Here is a 2,105-nt window from a genome sequence, read left to right on the forward strand (position 1 = left end):
CAATTTTTGCACAGATTTCCTTTTGTTTGTAACATAGTTATTTTTTCTTGCCTTTAAGTTTTAACTCCTTCATTGTGTCAAAGAGCAACATTACACACACACACACACACATACTCACTTGTCTATGTGTGTGTGTGTGTGTCTGTGAGTTTGTGTATAAAAGTGGAAAACAGAGGTATAGTGATATCTGTACCTCCATTCTTTGTCATTTTATACTCCATGACTGAAAGAAAATCCTCAATTTTTTCTAAGTTTGTTTGGAACAAATACTTTTACCGAAGAACTGTTCCTTTGTGTACATTCTCCTATAAATATATATATATATATATATATATATATATATATATATATATATATATATATACATACACACACACACATATATATACATATATTACATACATATATATAGAGTTTCTGTTATTGAACAAGAAAACATGACCCTGTCCAGATTAAGAATTCAGTCTCACGAACTTTGATCTTCTCCCAACTGAATTAATTTAAATGAACCAAAAAGGAATAATTCTCAATTTTCTTTTCTCGTTTTTCTCATTCCTCTTTTTTGCATTTACCTTCCTCTTGCTCTTTCTTCTGCTTGACACAAAGACCAGCCATGTTGCCTGTTGTATATCAGAGCCTGAAAGCTTACTTGGAAGCACATGGTTGTCATGTTTTCACAGTATGCAACTAATAGTAGATCAAATTTAAATCCTGTGTATATATATACATATATACATATGTATATATATATACATATATATATATGTATATATTATGATGGGGGAGGCCGGTTTATGGGGTTACACTGGGTTTGTCGTCCATAAGGGAGTTGGCCTTACGGTGTATTGTCAGACCCCAAACCTGTTGGCCAAAGACCTCTTCAAGATTAAGCTTGTCATATCTATCGACTTTTCTTTCTTCCTTATCGCATACCTTGTGGTCAGCTGGGCATGCTATATCTCCCCCAGCTGACATAGAAGGAGGGTTATTATTATTATTGTTTTATGTTTGACTTTTGTTTTGCATTTGTACAAGTTGGATCCAAGTCTCACCCAGAGACCTCAAGAGACAACAAGTTAGAAGTTCAAGTAGGTGTTATGCCTAGGGTTATTATTATTATTATTATTATTATTATTATTATTATTATTATTATTATTATTAGTTTTCATCTACCAAATCGACTCACAAGGCTTAAATAGCCGAAAGCTATACAAGAAGACACTTTCCCATGGTACCACGAAGTGAGACTGAACCCAGAATCATATGAATTGGAAATAGACTTCTTAACTACATAGTCATACCTGCATTTATATACCCAAGTAAAACTGTGTATAATATAAAGCAGAGTTTCTCAAACTGACATATACGAGGATCCAACACCACCAAAAATAGAAAAAGGGTTTTGGTCCCACTCATCTTTATTAAGCAGAAAGCAAAATACAATTTATGTCCCTATAATAGTTCTTCATCCCACAGGTTTCTGATTTCTTGGAATTATAGCCATGGAAATTCAAAGAGAAAAAAACCCAACTTAAATTTGTTAAACATGTCCGTTTGTATGGCCTTTTTCCAATCCCCAAAACCCTTACACCTTCACCTTCCACCATGTGAAATATTGGTAAAGAGGGACGGTTTTGCAGCAACGTAGCGCACATGCATCTGAATAAAAGTTTGCGTGTTTGATGAATGCAGTTGATTGCAATTAAATGCAACTGTTGATTGCTAGTTATTGGTGGCGCTACAGGCGTACAATGTAGATATGTGAAGAATTCTGTAGTTAGGAGTCTGGTTGTCTGAATGAAGAACCAAGACAAAGAGCCAGAGAGGTTAGGTGAGAAGAGGTGCGGTGTGAGGAGGGTGTGGTGAGGTAAGACAGTTAAAGACGTATTATATATATATATATATATATATATATATACGCGTTTGCGCAAGTGTGTATATATATATATATATATATATATACACATATATAAGTATATGTATATATGTACTACATACAGATGCACATACATGTGTATACATACATATGTGTGAATGTGTGTGTGTATACACACATACACACACATATATTTGTGCACATGTATATATATATATATATATATATA

General features: G+C 33.5%; 1 protein-coding gene across 1 annotated transcript in view; it reads left to right on the forward strand.

The window, feature by feature from the left end:
* LOC106870076 (sialin) overlaps positions 1–2,105 on the forward strand; it is a 151,859-nt gene that overhangs the window by 28,072 nt on the left and 121,682 nt on the right. The gene's annotated exons all lie outside the window — the stretch shown is intronic.

Source organism: Octopus bimaculoides, chromosome 20 (assembly GCF_001194135.2).
Source record: "Octopus bimaculoides isolate UCB-OBI-ISO-001 chromosome 20, ASM119413v2, whole genome shotgun sequence".
Taxonomy (NCBI): Eukaryota; Metazoa; Mollusca; class Cephalopoda; order Octopoda; family Octopodidae; genus Octopus; species Octopus bimaculoides.